This window comes from Stegodyphus dumicola, chromosome X1 (assembly GCF_044657685.1).
Source record: "Stegodyphus dumicola isolate Sdum_Otavi_A_Nest chromosome X1, ASM4465768v1".
NCBI lineage: Eukaryota > Metazoa > Arthropoda > Arachnida > Araneae > Eresidae > Stegodyphus > Stegodyphus dumicola.
In genome coordinates, this window is record NC_140780.1 from 63,355,564 (window position 1) to 63,374,248 (window position 18,685).

Sequence of the window (18,685 nt, forward strand, 5' to 3'; positions counted from 1 at the left end):
CAACAACTATCAAAATTATGAACAACTATCAAAATTCAACAACTATCAAAATTATGAACAACAACTATCAAAATTCAACAACTATCAAAATTATGAACAACAACTATCAAAATTTAAAACAGCTATCAAAATTATATTTTCTCTCCGTTAAGTTTTGAGATAGTACGTTGAAAATTCCAAAATAAAGTACTTATCTTCTTAATAAAAATTGGCTTAAGCATCGGAATGGCAGCTACAGTTTTAAAACTTCATTTTAGAAAAGAAAGCATTGCAAGAAACATTAGGTATAAATAAAGATGACTGGATGGGGCTTGATTATTTTATTATGGCAAAATACGCTAACATAAGTAAATTAAATCTGCCACATTTTTTTCTTTCCCTAAAAAGAGAATGTGTAAAAATTTCTTCAAGAATAATCCGCAATTATTTTATCTCAGTTAAAAAATAACTGACAGTTATATTTTTGAATGATTATCTCATTTCCGTTTTTTATCCAATTTAAAGGCTCTATTTTTACTTATTTGTGTTAGCAACAAATAGTTACAGTAATTTTAAACAGATGAAGATAACAACTAAAAGTAATTATCTCGGCACAAAAAAAGTAAAATGCTGTTTTTGAATTTGTTAATTTGTGAAAAATGTAAATTACAACCGTAATGCTGCGTCGAATGATATTAAAACAGCAACTTAAAAAAATAAACTTGCGTGGAGAAGTGGTCTGCTAATTACTTTCTCATCAACAGAAATTCTATTGGAAACCAGTCTTGTAGATAATGTGCATTTAAAAACGATACCATTTTTCTTTAAGTATACATTAAAATTGCAGCAGATATAATTGAAGGAAACTCCCATCTAACTCGGTCATTCCCAGTAGCTCTACAAGAAAAGCTGAAATTTTGAATAAAGGAAATTATTCAGTTTTATAAAACAAATTCCATTTTCAGTTTCTTGCTGATGGGGAATTTAACTAAATATAGGATTTTCAATTCTGTTCTTTGAAGCAAATTTTATCGCTTGCCGAAGTACGGAATAAATCGAGATCAGTGTCATAAAATCGAACTGTCTTCAAAAGTCGTACTGTATTGCCTTCGAAATACTAAGGAGCAGTTTTTCGATACAATTGAAAAAAGTAAAAATATGAATTCATCTCAACTGCTGATAGTGAAGCAGTTTAAAATACTTTATTTTTTCCCACGTCATTGAAAAATAGTAAGCAATGATTTAAAAAGACTACAAAATTAAGAGACCACAAGAAAAATACTCCCGTATAAATAGTTGTAAAAATGGATTTTAATGCAAAATATATCCCTCTCTCCTCCACGGTGCTCCATATTCCTGCACATTGTTAGAAACTATTTATCTGTGGAAAGTAAAGACTATATGCAGCTCCAATATTGTTAATTTTCTCTTTTTTTAATTCCGTAGGTATTTGATAGTATTTATCTGGTGATCCAGCTTTTGTCGATCTTTGTCTGATTCACCGAGAAAACGTGCTCGGCGACAGGCGCTTTTTGATGCTAAACACCATCGTTTATTAAGAGAAAAACTCGATAAATATGCCACATGTCGTAAGGAATTCACACCAGTTATTGTACTAGGGTATAGTACAAATGCTTATAAATGGCTTGCTATTAATCTTTAGATATTTTATTGCCTCATACTGTGAGATAGCAAACTAATAAATCTCCATAATGATTAATCAAATAAATATTAAATCTTAGTTTAATCAGCAGTACGTGTAGCCGAATAATCAGCAAAATATTTAGGTATGCTAACATTCAGAAAGGCAAGAGCATTTTTTTTTTGCGGGAGAGAGGAACAGGAAACAAGTAAAATAAGCTATGCATAAAACCAGGTTTTGAAAAGCAGATCTTCCATTTACATACTGGACGTGCTTAGTTATAATGCCTTATATTCTTTAGTACTTAAAGTACAGCAAAGGTCTGAGTAAGGGCCTGAAACGCAGTAAGTCCAATATAGGTTGTGATGAATTACCATTCTCAATACTTTTTTTTTAATTCGGACGACACTTCAAGAACATCACATTTTTCTGAGTAGAAAACACAAAAAATCAATTATGCCGTCGCCGGGATTCAGACCACAGATTTTCTAGATGCTTAACTTGAACTTGCTACTATTTGCAACATGAGACCACTCATGGGGAAATGGTGTTCATTGTACAGAGTAAGTCAAATTGAATGTCGGGGTTTCAAAGCTTTACTGTGCAAAATGTAATTAATGTATTTATTAAAAAAATATACACTGTAAAAAGCAATATATACAAGTTGCGAACAACAGATTGGAATTGTAAACCACGACTGATTTCAAAGCCTGTATCACAGATGGTACCGTAAGGATTGATACAGACATACTGCCCAAGGTTTGGCAAGAGATGTTTATTGTATGCCGTTTAACAAAATGTGCGTATATTAAACATTATATATGTAATAATGACTTAAAGTAAGCTGCAACAGATTGATGATGGCTCTCAGAGTTATAACTTGGAGAGACTATTGCATAATTAGAAAGATGACACTTGAAGAAGAGGCTTGTAGACAGACGTAGCCGAGCCGAGCATAATCTTTACTGCTGGACACGAACTAATTATCGAAACCATACTTTTCATTACACATGAGCATGAGTGCAATACGCGCACCACAATTTTATATAGAGTATCTCATTTTAAATAACGGCGTAGTTAGAAGCACGACAAAGCGCAGCGAAATGAAATAGCATCCAAGCAGCAACAGGGCTGCAAGCTAACTACGCATTTAAAATCCAATCTATAAATCTGTTAAGCGAAATATTTTGATTTAAGATAGAAAGGTTTCGGTTCTCAGAGTTTAGTTTCGGAAATAAGTACAGCATCAGCGTTGCGCAGGCCATGTGAGGTGGACTGATCTAGAAATGACGCAATCTAGAGGAGTTATTACGATTTTTAGAATACAGAGGGAGAAGTAAGGGGTTACCGTTAGTTTAAATTATAATTTTGATTTACATATTTTTTATTTTACATATCCTTCTTTCGAAGAACAAAAGGCTTGGCGATAGAAAAAAAGGCGTTTTGAGAAGAAAACGTGTAAACCTCTTTAAATAGGCACAAATAATGTGCCAAGTTGTTTGTAGTCGCAATATGTTTACTGAAAATAAAATAAAGATTTTAATGCGCCTCGGCTGCCAATCTTCTATTCATTATGGATCAACATCTCTACGCCATCAAAATCCTTGCTGTTTATTACTTCTAAGTTTGCTTCTATATATGTATATATTATTTTTGAATATATACATTAACTACATTTTACGTAGTAAAATTTTGAAATCCCGGCATGAATTTTGATTTACTCAGTACATTTATTAGAAAACTATGAATTAAAAAGGGGCAGGTTATCAAACTGTTTTTATATACAAAAGTACTGGATTTTATTTTTCTTCTTTATCTTTTTCTTAATCAGTTTTATTTTAAGCTTCGGCTGAGAGCCGTACCATTCATTTAAACAATTATTTTTGGTAAGTACCTCATTATACTCTTTATAACCATACTTGAGTTCTTTATCTTTGTTTTCTTCAGAGAAAGTGCTGTTTCTATCACGTGATGGAAAATATTTCTCTGACAAGTGAGTTCTATTTAATTCAAATAAAATTTCTGAATGTAGTGTTATGCATTTTTGTGACCTAAAACACATTACATGTCAAGTGTTCTAAAAATAAGTGACTGGGATATAAAAACAAAAATGTTTAGTTAAAATTACTTTTTAATTATTTTTGGAAATTCAGTCGTGAAAGAAAACTTGAATGAGAATAAGAAATTTCAGATTACAGTTCAGAACTGTTCATTTTAAATTCATTTTAAAATTTACAGAAGCATAATTTACTAAATACTTTTCCCATAACATTCAATAATTTTGCAGATCATATTACTTAAAAATGTGTTCGTAAACTCCTTCTCTGTCTTATTAAAAGAATTACATTATATGAGACGCCTTTTCCATAGAATTTCTTAGCACTTTTATGAGTATTACAAACTATATTTTTGATTTACCTTTCAGTTTTTTTACATGCTTCTTGATTTCGTCTTTGTAACATATTTAAAATAAAGTAGAAAAATTATTAATTTTTGATTTTCCAAAATATTTTGAATGTTTATCATGTACTTCTGCAAAGCTATGTCTTTTAAACCTCATTGCAAATGATTAAAGGATGCATTTTCTGCAGATCTGTTATAATTTTGCAGTAAATATTTTCTGCCTTTAAAAAAAATTAAAAACAACCAGTATTAAAATGGAAAATATTTTGAAAAGCACAATGCTTTTCAAAATATTTGATGAGATGTTTTTGTTCGCCTTTCTAATTTTCGGAACTTTCATTTTATTCCATTATGGAAGGCAATGCAAAATTGCCGCATAATTACTGGGCTAGTGATGGGCAATCACTGGCTCAGCGAGTGGGCAGAACCAGAGATCGCCTTCAACTCTCTGCGCGGGTCGAAGAATTGAAATCGGGCATTTCCATTAACCATGACCCTATGAATAATATTAAATATTCTTAATACGCTGAGAATATTTCGCAACAAGCTGCAGAACATGCTTAATCGGTCCTAAATTGATCACCAGCTCCACATCGTGAAAAGACGGGATGCATGCACTTGCACATTGTGGAACATTAAAAAAACTAGTTGTTTTTCTTACAGTGCTAACCCATTCTAATAATGAGCAGCAGTTAAGCTCCAAGAAACCGACAGAATTAATTACATCTAAGTTCAGCTCAATTTGTTTAATATTACCACTAATGAAGTGCACACTAATTACATTGTTACGTGAATGGTTTTAAAAGTAACAGTTTATTTATTAATTGAAACATGGCAATTTCTTTCTTTGATGATATTCAATTTCGATTTATTGCTAGGGCAGGAGAAGGAAAAATTAATTATTCTTTCTCGTTTTACTACATATCAATAAATTTAATTATTTTGGCTAAAGATACACGATTTCTCTGATATCTGTGCATATTATCACTTGTTTGAAGAGGTGTTCAAGACCTTCGTAATATATTTAAATTGAGTGAAAATGTGTAGGTATATAGCTCTGTCTGTCTGTCTCTCTGTCTATATATATATACACATATGTCTGTGTGTGTATGTGTATGTGTATACATACTTACATACATTTCAAACTTCGTATGTATACACAGATTAAAAACGAAAGTGTACATTTTTCGGCTACTCATGAGCCCGCGGATAGAAGTATGGCAAATATGGTACCATTCGTCGAAGCAGAAAATATTTCATGTGAACTATTTATAGGGAAGAGTAGTCATATAAAAATTTATAGGGAATATATTTATAGGGAAGAAATATATATTTATAGGGATTTATATATATTTATAGGGATTTATATATATTTATAGGGAAGAAATTCATATAAAAATGTAAATTCGGTCATGGTTTACTTTGACTTGTGCTCCAATATATATAATTATTTACTAAAGTATTACAAATCTTACCTTCAAGCCTCAAAAAATTTTAAAATGTAAACAATTTTCAGAGTTCAGAAATAGAGAAAGTTTATCATTATATGAAATATTCTGTCAAACTTTAAAAACAAGAGCTCTTTTTATTGACATGGAGATTTCAAAATCAGAAAAAGATCTCGCATCGTATTTTTTTAAAAGCATCGTATTTTTTTATATTACACCTTAATCCTTTATTTTGGAATATTTTCATGTAGAATTAACTTTTATAAATAAGCTACAGAAGATTATATATTTAAACTGTTTCGCTTAACTGTTACAAAGCTCAAACGTAATAAAATATTAAAAATTTCAATTTTTATGAAGATTTCTGTACTGAACTCTTGGTGAAATGTTTAATGAAATTTAATCTTAATTAACATAAGCCTTCATTATACGTGATATAAAAATTAAGCTACCAGGTATAATTAACGTACTGATGAATATTATTTTATCATTTAAATTTAATTTTGATGTTAAAACGAATCCTAAAATAATTCACTGTTGACATCATATTACCAAAATAAATCCTTTTTTTGTTTTGAGTGAAAAATAAATATATTTCTATCAATAATAATAATGCAAATAATTTCATGCATCTCATACTAGTGCTTTTATTTGTCATAAAACCAATATTTGTCTGTCCCGCCGTCCAAAAAGTATTTCTTTAAAACAAAAATTACAAGTATTTCTTCCTTTAATATGATATATAAGGGCGAAACAATACTTCAGAATATGAATAAAAAATCAGAGTATATCTGACTGTTTTGAAAAAAATTATACAAATTAAAAATATTAGATAACATTATTTGAGCATGAACAACCTCCAGAATAAATTTCAGTTAAAAGTATTTTACCTTTTTCCTTTTTATCTTGAGTTCCAACCTGGGCTTCTCTTCGGCAGCTTCAAAGTCCTCAAAATTAGGATTTGGATACAATATTTTTCAATATATTCACATTAGAGTATTATAGAATATACTGAAACTAAATTTTGAAATGGAGTGTGCACAATTCTAAAGTCAACTGATATTCCCCCAAGTAACTCAAAAAGAGGAAAATCGTTTGAGATATATATTAAGAACAAATGATAATTTTCTTAACGTATCTCTTATATGAACTCTTGAGAGGTTTGCGGAGGATAAAGGGTTGATTAACGAAGCGGCTTCTCAAGAGGCGGGTTAGAAACAACTTTATTAAGAAATAGACCATGCTGGAGTTAACCTTGACAAAATGAGAAAGGAAAACAAGTTATTACGTAGGGGGCGGAGTCATATCGCTGCATAAAAAGTAATGCAACGTTTAGTATTGGGTGCTGAAGTAACAATATTTATCCACACCGCAGAAAAAAAATGAACTAGAAATTGCGCGAAATTTAACCTTACAAACGTAATTAAAAATGCGGTATTTTAGATCTGCAGTTTCTCAGGTCAATGCTTGTAATTGGTTTGCGTGAACTGTTAATATAGGGTATACTATTACAACGTTATGCATTTTACTGTCTGACACTAATCTTCTTTGTTTAAATTAATGTAATCAGAAATCATTTAGACAGGATAATGGCTAGAAAAATGAGACAATGATGTTTCCATTAGGTATAGCAACATCAAATGGAAATGATAATATTTATAGCAGAGATGCCGAAATCTTACAGGCATTGATGCTACTCAGCGTTTTTAAGCATTAAAAAAAATAGTTCTAACCATTTTCATTCTTGATAGAATTTTTTGCTTCAAATAATTTTCACGTTGCATTTTATTTTATGCTTACTTCAAGCATTAAAAAAATTGATTCAGATAATATAAATTCATCTTCTTTATTTTAACTTATAAAAAATATAACTACAGTTTTTTAGAGGTTTTTATTTTTCTAAATGCGCATTTATGATAAAATATTTTATATGAATTTTTTATATGTATTGTATTTATTACAAATCCTAAATTTTTATTTATTTAAGTAAATTGATAATTTCTCTAAAATTTATTACACTGTTTCTAAAACCGATCTAGGCTATTGGTCTTCAAACTGCTTTTCGTGAGATTTCGTGCTTTTCGTTGGGGTTGTTCCATACAACTCTTTTAGTGTTCCAGAAGTCGAAATCAAAATTTGAAAGAAGTAAAGAGTTTCTGAATACCATGTGGACATAAAAATTAAGCTTCTAAAATATTAATTATACAATCCCTTTTTTTCAGCGCAAAGGACGTTATCCCAGAAGGGCTATTAATTTCGTTCTGGCATGTTGTGACGTTTTACAATAAATGCCGTTTCACTTTTCAAATTGTTGCTGCCAGATAATTTCGCCTTGCATTATATTTAAAGAAATTAAATAATGAAGAATCTGCATAAATGTATGTATGTTTCTCGCACTGTGATAAAATAACGTACCTAGGCCCATCAAATTTTGAATAACGTAATCCTCCACCGAATATGGGAATCTAGAAGCCCTAATTTGGAATTTGTCTTGTTATAGATTTCATATTTCGTAACACTTTAGCGAAATTTTGATTAACAAACTCAACGATTTCAAAGCCAGCAATGGCAACACTGTAGGGGGGATTTTTTCTATCTCTAGCACGCGAAACTGTGTATCGGAAATTCTAAAGACATATCATTCTAAATTACTTTGTGATATTGCTGTTGAATTCAATTTTATGCTTTTAGTGCGAAGAACATGATATTTTATGAATAAAGGTAACACACGACGACGATATTTTTTTATACGATTTATTATTTAATATTAATATTTTTATACGATTTATTATTTTTTTATTACGACGACGATATTTATTTTATATTATTTTTACGATATTTTCGACGACGATATTTTTAAACAGCGAAGATTTTGAACCGTTTTATTTTCGACGACGATATTTTGTATCACGATGTTTTAGGACTGCGATGTTTTCTCTTTGCGATGTTTTCTCCCACGATGTTTTGTAGCACGACGTTTTCGCCTTACGTTGTTTTCTCCGTGACGTTTTCGTCCGCGATGTATTTGCCGCGATGTTATCGGCGGACACCGACGGTCTGGGTAGTCCTGGCATGCTTTATGGGGAGGCATTATACACTTCACATTTTACACAGAATGAACTTCACATTTTACACAGAGGTTCGTTTACATGGAGGTAGGAAGTAAGAAGGAGAGGCCCTAACCGGTTTTCCCCATACACTGCTTTGAAGCACTGGCGATCCTTCGTGGTGACCAAAACATTGGGGGACTTACCATTAAGATAAATGGGTTTGGACACGATCGGATGTAAATATTTTGTAATTACGGCGTAAATATACATTTAAATGTATATACGTAGGCCAGTCAGAAGGTTTGTTGCACTACTGCGTAAATATGTTCCGTCTAAGATTGGATGTTTGGATGACACTGTGTAGCAACACTTTAGACATGTACCTTTATCTCGTGACGTAGCGGCTGTCCCGAGGCAAGATTAGTTTTTCTGATAATCAGTCGCAAACATGTCTCGACAGCTGCAAATAGCGTCCAAATTCTCAAATTCTAAATGCGTGCAGTGATTCTTTTTTTGTCGGGAAAAAGGTGCTACTACACTGAAATTTATGGGCAGTTGCATGAAGCGTATGGTGAAAATGCAATGTCACGTCAATTTTCTTTTTCTACAATATTTCAGAGTCCTAAGTATGTGAAAAGTATAAATTTTTAAACAACATTTCATTCTGAACGGAATTAAATACTATATTTATAAGGCATTTCTCCCACTTTATTGGCATGCCTTCGTGGTCTAGTAGTCTGCGCGCTGGGCGCGTATGCCAGAGGTCCGCGGTTCTCTTCCCGGCGAAGGCGTTGCTAATTTTTCAGCTTGCCTGCTTACAAAAATACCTAATGTATCTACATACTTTTCACAGAGGAGTTTGCTCAGAACTGTTTAATTTGAATGAAATATTTTCACACGTTTTTCGCTAATTACATTAGAAAAATATTTTAAGGTAATTCCATTTTATTTGTTTAAGGATTACAAAAATTAAGATCAAATTTTATTGCATGATTAATATTAAAATTATGCAGTATTTGTTTTCTATTTACAGAGCTTCTTCCTAAATTACTTTCTCAAATATGACATAATTTTTTAGCTTCTGAAGCATCTTTTAAATCGTAAAATCTAAGTCAATTTATAATTAATGCTCTATTCAGTCCATTTCAAATTAGAGTACCTTTTATTAATAGTGAAATACGTTAAATAGTACTTAACGTTCTCTGAATATTTCTGAAAGGGAATAAAAAAGAGATTTTTTTTTAATATTATTTAAAACTTGTAACTGAGTTATTATAAAATGTGAGGGAATATTTTTTTAATTATACTTATTAGATTTTTTTACCCTTAATTTCAACAATACATATTTTAAAACTCTTCTTTATTACTTCCTTAAGTACGCATCTTATTGAATTAGCTTTACAATACCTTTTAACAGATAACCTTCCGCTACGAGCCCACCAGCTGCCGAGCGGTAAAGACGCTGAACACTGGTAGTTCGGTCCGAGGTTCGAATCCCGCGAACGGGCTGGCTGTATGGGCGTTTTCGTGGTTTTCCCCATGTGTAACGTGTATACGAGCCAGTTTCCCTTAAAAAGTCCTCCACGAAGGCATCCCTCCCTTTAGGCAGATAGGCCTCGTGTGCTTTACCATAATTGAATAATCCACTTACGCTAAGAATAATTTTTGCTTAAATAGTTTTATAAAAGTATTTGTCAACAGGATTTCAATTTACGTTTACAATTCAATGTTAAGGTTATTATATATATTTAGATAATGTTTATAATCATTATAAATTTAGATGCATTTAATAATTAGATTTCGTCACAGTAACTTTCACAGGAGCTTTTGAGTCAATAATTCCTTCATTTCAAATACATTTATAAATAATTTAATAATTATTTACGTATTTTGTTAAAGGCTTTTTACAAGCACATGCATAAATACCTGTACAATTTTCATATGTTTCGAGTAAAGTAATTTACAATAATTTAGCATATACCCGAAATTTTTATATAAGAAATATGTATAAATATAATTTCAATGAAAATTACATGCATTATTTCTAATACCCACGCAAAGGTCAGTTTTTCTTCGAAATTTCTCCGCGATGGCATCTCTCCCTTTAGGCAGACATCCCTTGCATGCCTTACTGTATTTAATAAAAACTTAACCTGACCTGTGTGCGTAATTACAAATATTTTAACAAGCATAATTTTATATTTACATTTAGCCATCAAGTTTCAAACTTTTGATTTAAAACAGGGGTTTAGGATACATTCATTATCAAATTCAAATCATCTTGTGAATATAATTTGGCAGAGCACGAAATACCTCTTTTAGCGATTCTACCCAGTTTATTAATTCTCTGATAATATAATAAATAATAACTATCCATTTCACATTTAAGCATTAACCGCATTGTCATCAGATCGCAATGTTGATTGCCTTATAAGGTTTATTAACGTTTATTTTTAATTTAAAACTTTGCTGTCCTCTCTTATTTTTCATTTCCAGCCAGAATAAGTGCGAGTAGAAATGCTTACGCTAATGAGGTTGCAAACTGTATGGGTATTTAAGATGTGGCTTTTAGCCAAGAAGAGAGAGTGGCTTCTTGCTGCCCTGCCACGCGTGTTCTTTTTAAGGCCACGCGTGTTCTTGCTGTTATACTAAAACGTATATAGTATCTGCATTTCTCTCACTACATACGCAGTGTCAAAAAGCCAATCTTCACGTTACTAGCACTCTGTAAGGCATATAAGTTTAGTTCTTATTTAGTTTAGTTATTTCTCATTTTCTACGTTTTAGACCAAAATTGGTGGTTTCTGTATCCCACTGTACGCTGTGAGAAATAAAGGGTAAAGTTAACCCTTCTTATTAGTGTTGTTTGTCCTACACATAGGAGCATAATTTGAGCAACCTCCCTGCTTCCATTCAGGATTGCTAAATGTTCCAAAAGGCAATTAGAAGGAATAGCAGTCCTGACAGGCTTACTCTGCATAATAGCTTCATTTTTAAAACAGTTAAAACAACTAATTGATCTAAATTCACTTACCTGAAATTTTCATACTGTGAGGTAATCCAGAAGGTAACAATATACAAAGTATATTGATATACCGATTAATAACACTTTTTATGTCTCGAAATTGTTTCAAAAATAGCGGACCACTACTCAAGTATATGTATTGAATAGCAACGATTTTTCATTCACAATTTTGTATTACATTTAATCATCAGTTAAACATGTTGCTAAATAAAATTTTGAAATAGAGAGACAGAACTTAATTTTTTTCCTTACAACTCTGTTAATCGCTGACCATGAAATAAGATAAGGTTTGTATACAACTGACGCATAGATACTGAATTATTTACAATATTTTTGCAAAAATAAGCGTATCTTATTTTCAAATATTTTTTAATGATTGCTCTTATTAAATGTAAAATGTGGTTATGCACCGGGTCAATTTCAAACAAATGTTCATTTAAAGATGTGAACAGACTTTGTCCTTTCCAGTTTATTTAATTCTAGTATTTCTACTCTTAAAATGCTGTATTTCTACTTAATAATTTTTCCACTATTCAAGTTCAAAACATACCTAAATGCGTCTTCACAGGATTTGAAAATTTTAAAAACATCAGTTGATGGATAAATTAAGTATCCTTTACTTTTATAACACATAAACGATCGAATTTCCTAGAAAAAAAAGACTTGCTTGGGAAACGTTTCGGATCTCTTTAGCAGGATACACAAATGTTTCCACCTCCGTCGATTACCCTATTTTCAAATTCTTAATAAGCTGTCTTGATGATGTGGCATGTTCACATGGTCACATTATCTTGATCGTACATAGTACTTCCGCCGAATTCGCAAATGTATCCGTCTTCTGTTCCACGCATTTGCGTAAATCTATACATAACTGTACACAAATATGTGGTCACAAATCAAGGAAAAGTTAACTTATTGGCATATCTGTGTGTATATTTATTAATTTTGACGAGGGTCGCAGCATTTGGTGTTAATTTTCCTTCTTAACTAACCCAAATAAGTAAAATCTATAAATCCAAAGTGATTAGTTTTCAGTTATATAAAATTAAAATGATGAGTTTAAAATGAGCAATTATAAAGCCTTTCCTCTAAAAATTTTTAAAAAGTTCATGTTACATGTTTAAAAAGTACATATTTTTAAAAAGTACATGTGGATGATCAAAAAATTTATTTTATTTAAAACATTTTGGCGTTTGGAACATAAAATAAAAGTAGCGAATACTCTATCAATGGTATTGAAAGACGTATACAATTTTAAAGATACCGTAAGGTATTTTTCATTCTTTAAGCATAACATGTTTGCTAAAAATCTATATTTTGTAGTTTAACAGCTTAGAATTTTATAAAACAAATTCCTAAGCAAAATCGCTGTTGTTAGCTATCGAAAAATAACCAAGATGTGAGTTTTGCATAAATGTCACTAAACTATACAAATTGGTATTATCCATCACACAATGAATATTTCCGTTTTTTGTTTTGTATGGAACTATCGTGTGTGGAAATACTATCGAAGCGCTGTCAAGGGAGCTTCTGGAATGTAAGCAAAAAACAGCCCATCTGGAGACCGAAGCTTCGGAGCAGTGCTTCACTCGTAGTGCAGGGTTGGCCCCTCCTTCCTTACCTCCCATGTTCACTTATCGAGAATCGTTACTGTGGTAAAGTTATCTTCATCCACATGTGTCTTTTCCAGGGAGCCATTGGTCCCGACTTTGTTTTTATAGATGACGATAAGGCACTGCCACACAGTACTCATTCTCTTGATGAGCTCCTGGAAAGTGAAGATATTCACAGAATAGATTGGCAAGCGTGCTGCCCTGATTTAAATCCCATTTAACGTGTATGGTGTACTTTAGGAAGACACCTGGCAGCATGATCGTACGTTCCGGAGAACACTAGACACCAACATATTCAACATATGCTTCTTGAAGATTGAAACCTCTTATCCCAACAATCGTTAGATAATCTGGTTTTGAGTATCGGCAGAAGGTGGAACGCAATGGGGATGTCACATCCCTTTCTAAAGCTCTTCGGTTTGTTGCTTTCCATCTAGGTCAAACAAGGTTTTGTACAAACGCCATTCTATTAATAAAGCCTTTTTTTCTATTCGTTCCGTACGGTACGAGTCCTGTTCATATTTTTTATTGTCTTCTATACATTCTTCATCCTATAAGTACTATGTTGTGCCGCTGTAGTAGGAATTTCATGACTCCCAGTTGATGTTTTGAAGAATTACGGCCAAAATCAGATAAGTTACTTTTGTACACTATTGTATACTGTATACAAAATTTGCATTTTAATCTTCTCAGCAGCAGCAACACAGAAAGCAGCGATAAGAATCTAAAATGTGTATATTAATTCTAGAATTAAATGTAAAACTTTAACACAAATAAAATAAACCAAACAAAGGAATTTAAAAAGTTGACGATCTTTTTTAACCGTTTTTAAGGAGCAGCCAAGAGAAGTGTCAACAGAGACACGTTTCGGAATTATATTTGGATCAATTGCTAAAATGAGTAAAAATCGAATTTTAAGAATTAACGATTACTTTTGAAAAAAAGGAATAAAATTCATTTAAATGTTAATTTCAATAAAATTAAATGAAAAAAAAACTATACAGTTAATAAAGCCTGTTTAAATTAAACAATATGAAAGCAAAACAAGCAATTCAAAAAAAGCACAGCCTGTTTAAATTAAACTTTCGTCAAGGTATACGCTGTTCTGACGTATACAAAGTATACGCTATTAAAAACGGGAAATTCTTCAAATAGACAAAGGCAGACGCATTTCCGAAACCGAATCGAAAATTTCATTATTGAACTAATACAAGGGTATAAAAAGGGAGTCAATACAAGGGAATAAATTAAAGCTTGATAAAAGTAAAAAAAAAATAATTAAAGCTTTAAAATTCTAAAAATTAAAATAGTTATGCTTAGATAGATCCGAAAGAGCAACGGATTTTTATTACAAAATGGCTCAAATTATCTCACGGAGTAAGGTCAGCGCAAAAAATCAAAAGCTTCTATTTGAGCTAGATTCTAATCAAAATGTTAAATGAAGGACAAAGAAAAATTTCTTAGGCGAAATATGTATAGAAACACTGAAAAATAAGTTTATCTGCCAAAGTGTAAATGTTATAATACGTATAAAATGTATATAAAAACTTAAATTAATAATTTTGTAGAGGTAAACTAAACCACCCCAGGAAGATGCTACAAGTGCATAAAGAATCTTATTGCATTTTAAAATTATAAATCAAAATTAAAGACGATCCCATACTTTTTTGAAATTTTTATTTATAATTTATTTAAAATGGATATTCCAATCATATTAAAATTTTATAATACATTATTGTTTATTTATAATTTTGTGATGTTTCAAGGAGTAATAATCTGAAACATCAAAATCTGAACAATCCAAGAGAACTATATGCATAATTATATGCGTATGTGTGCATAATTTAATGAATTCTAAGAGTCCACAGAGTTTGAAGACCACTTGCATAGAATGACAATGAACTTACGCTGCCAAGACTGTTCTAGAAAGAAAGAACTCGCGCTTTCCAAGTTCATTGTCACCAGCCTGCCTGATGTGTCGTCTGATTTAAATTCATATGCATATATTTTTCGTTTGTTATTAAGTAAGATTTGATGTAGAACATGAGCTAATATAAATGTCACAAGCATTTTATGTTTTTCATTTGTACATTTACTACTTTTAATGTAATACAAGATTTCGGGATGGAACTTAAATTTTACCTTTTTCACAATGCTACGAAAGGGCTATTGCTAAGTTTTTTTCTGGAGAAAATGCTTCATATTAAGCTACAATTGCCAACATAAATCGGGGGGGGGGGAACTTGTACTTACTAGGAAATCTAACATAAAATATTTTAAATCATCCGATTTAAACAACTTTTCTTTAGTAGTAGTAAGTCTTAGAACGTTTGAACTACTACAATCTATTAGAAATGCAGTGAGGCTATAACGCAAAAGTACTTTTTTTCTTTATTCATATAAATGTACATCAATTCAAATGGTAAACAAACTAAATCACGAAGCATAATTATTCTGCAAATATCAATTACGATTCACTTTTTTTTTTTTTTTTTGTCTTTTGTTAAGGGTGTTTTAAATGCATGCGATGGTTCTTGATTGATAAAATTCGGTTTTTCAAATTAATATTTCTTCATTCATTATAAAGAATTATATTTTAAGAGTATATTCTATGACTGTTTACATTAGTTATACAGTAGAGTCTCACGCGGTTTGGTAACATGCGCTAAGTCAAGACTCTAAGTAGAAGTGAGCGACTTGTCGTTACGTATAATTAAGCAAACGTAAACGTAAGGAGGGACCCTTCGTATACCCTTCTTCTTTCGTTATATATTCTTTTATTAAGAACTCAAATAAGTTGAACAGAAGGTACTCCTGATGTTTAAAAACTAGTCAGTAGTTATGGCGTAAACTCAAAAAGTAGAATTTTAAATTAAAACTAAGTCTTACCCAAATGCTGCACATATATATTAAACCTGCCCGTTGGCTCTAACCTACACCATACACCAGAAAGACAGCACTATTTACAAGATTAACGCAACGTCGTAGACAGGATTTCTATCGTAAAATATCACCTACTAACGGGGCCTTCAGCAGGCGGAACACGCTCTGACTAAAGCAATCTCGAACCCTCATTTAAATATGCGGGAGCTAAAATTTGCATTCTGGCAAGGAAATGAAGAGGGAAAATGATAGTATAACATGTATACGGGCCAGTTTCCCTTAGATAAAGTTTCAGAAAATAAAATAACTGATTAATTAAAATTAAATAACTTACATTGCTATGACACTACCTTTTAGGAAGGCGCTTAATTCAGATGCTGTGAGAGAGGACAGCATCTGAATCTTATCTTCTGCTGCTTGCATTTAAAGCCATTAGCCCACCATCAGCCGGATTGTAACTGAACACTGGTAGTTCGCTCCGGAACTCTATTCCCGGCGAACGGGCTGGCTTCATGGGCGCTTTTGTGGTTTTTTCGCTCCAAGTTTAATATGTATACGGGCCAGTTTCCCTTAGAATGTCCTCCACGAAGGCGTCCCTTAAAATAGCCCTCGAATGCTTCTCCATAATTTAAAAAAAAACATTAATTTTAAAAACAGAAACAATTGTCTGAGTCTATGTGCATCGTCTAACACTAAACTCATATCTAAATTCAAAAATTTTGTTTTGAAGTTTGTTTCATTTTATTTTTTATTTATTAATTTTGAGATTAGAGTTGATTTTTGATTCATTGGTCCAAAATTATATTTTGATCCACTAGGTTTAGATACTTGATCTTCTATATGCAATATTATATATATCTTATATATGAAACATAGTAGTTGTCACCTGGTTAATATTGCGATAGAGAAATATGAAGCCCATAGTTATTTAATTGGATTTGAAATTATTAGATTAAGGAGTTTTGCATTAACATTACACATGAGCAATGCCACGAAAACGCGCATGCATTTAGAACGTTCGCCTATTTATCGCGTTTAGCTATCTTAACTGTTCGGCAGCTAGCCTATTTTTTTCCCAATCATCCGTGTGTTCTCTTGACACTGTAGACCAAGAAAATCCTAGCCTTCTGATGATTTGGAAAACTGAATGGCCCATGCGTCTAGTAGACAGATAAGGCTATGCGGCCTTATGTGTTTTTCATGTTTCGAAAAATCACATTATCTTGCAATATGAAGATGCTTTTCATATTGTAAGTTCATGCTATACAAATGATGCACTTTTTAGGCAACCGTTATGCAGATTGTAGATTAACTGTGTAAAGTAAGGAAATTAAGAAAGCAATAATATATTTTTGACAATTAAATGTACCGAATTAATTAAAAGTAGAAATCGGAGAATTGTAAATAAACTACAGTTTGAGTACTGAATACAAAACATTAATTGTGGCAAAAATTTACATTTATATAAATATATATAAGCAGTTCATAAACAATCGCAAACCTGAGTAACCCAAGTCATCAGCTTGCAGATTTTACTCCAAAACTGTAGCCTGCAAATTTCATGAAACATTCAGGCATAGATTTCCTTAAAGCAATGAAATTATTTGAATCAATTGCAATATTATGTATTACATCAAACATAAGCAATACAAAAAAACTGGAAGCGGTTCTGCTCATTTAGAAGAATAGAATATTTAACAAAATTAGTGCATATTTGACGTAAGTTAATGCTCAAAAACAAACGTAACTGTCTTTGGGGATGCAGCACTGTTTTGCGACTTATAAAAATTTCAAAATGATGTCAAATTTTGTAAAAACTTTCACTTTGACGATCAAAAACTTCACCACTTATATTTTCTTGTAGATTATATTTAAGGATTTAGAAGCTAATTTTAACAGATATCACGCCTTTGGAAAGTAAAGAATTAGCTGCATGTTTTTCAAACCAATCTAGAGTTCAAAGTCTTCAGCGTTTGTAAGATCAATGTTGAAGATTTTAACCAAAATATAAGTTATTTTTTTAAAATATCAGTTAAATTTTTATTGTTATTTTGATTGTTTTGCTTTAGTTACTTGGCTCTAATTAGAGCAGTAACTAGTTAAAAATATAATGAAAGAACTGATGTGTAGTTATTAAAACTAGCCAAGCCATTACAAACTGAACATACCAACAACCAAACGAGCGAATTAAGCTAAAACGCAGCAGGACGAAGGTCATCAAACAGTTAAGGATTTATATAAAATGACAACAAATGTATGGGTCAATAATTTTCTTCCTCTTCGCTGAGTGCCTCCGTGGTGTAATTTGAAGCACGTATTGCCTAGCAGTCGGGAGCTCTGGAGTTCTAATCTCGAAGAGAGCAACACCGCTGACTTTTCCTGTTTCCTGCTTCGTAATAAAACTAATGACTGTACAGATGAAACACAACCTGTAATAAAACAGAGCACGAAATATTGGCCCTACATTGTAACAAAAGTCAAGGATGTAGCATAAAGTATCCAAGCAATACCAGTGAAACTTAGATACTTCGACAGCTGATGTCCGGCCAAGTAGCCGGAATTCATCAGACTAAAGACCTGAAATTTTTCATTACGTAAAATCAGAATAAAAGCTATTTTTTTCCTCTCACTTTTTATCAAAT

General features: G+C 31.7%; 1 protein-coding gene across 2 annotated transcripts in view; it reads right to left on the minus strand.

Annotated features, from left to right (window-relative positions):
• LOC118205107 (cysteine-rich venom protein AnHyalC-like) overlaps positions 1 to 18,685 on the minus strand; it is a 188,318-nt gene that overhangs the window by 108,898 nt on the left and 60,735 nt on the right. Inside the window, exon 1 of one of the 2 annotated variants that reach the window (XM_035377404.2) lies at positions 6,363 to 6,686. The exons of the other annotated variant lie outside the window; for it this stretch is intronic. The gene's annotated coding sequence lies outside the window, so the exon portion shown is untranslated. Of the gene's footprint in view, positions 1 to 6,362; positions 6,687 to 18,685 lie in introns of those variants that run through there. 2 annotated transcript variants of the gene reach the window in all.